The sequence below is a fragment of the Etheostoma spectabile genome, chromosome 5, assembly GCF_008692095.1.
Source record: "Etheostoma spectabile isolate EspeVRDwgs_2016 chromosome 5, UIUC_Espe_1.0, whole genome shotgun sequence".
NCBI classification, from domain to species: Eukaryota; Metazoa; Chordata; class Actinopteri; order Perciformes; family Percidae; genus Etheostoma; species Etheostoma spectabile.
In genome coordinates, this window is record NC_045737.1 from 14,392,161 (window position 1) to 14,392,574 (window position 414).

A 414-nucleotide genomic window follows, 5' to 3' on the forward strand; every position below is an offset into this window, starting at 1 on the left:
ATTTGAAATGGGTCAATTTGACCCGAATACCATGCAAGGGTTAAACTCAATTAAATATTTGTCTGTGTTTCAATGAAGAGCTTTCGTTCACAAAAGTGGTCTGACTATTGACGTGTAGAATGTACCATGAATGAGTACTTGCATATTTTGTCACGACAACCTAAAAATGTAAACCTACAACTTGACTATAAACCATGTTAATAGAACTGCAATTGTTTAATTCCTGATTGCTTTAACCTCTTATTTTGCTCTTGTCTCAGGAAGTTCTCTCAGTTTATTCTGTGTAAGAACTTACTTAAACCACTGCTTCCACTAAAACATGGATTACACAAAGGAAACACAGTTTCTTTTGTTTTCCCTCAGTGTGAAAACTGCGCTGTCACACATTTCCATATCAGCGAGGTAATTACCACT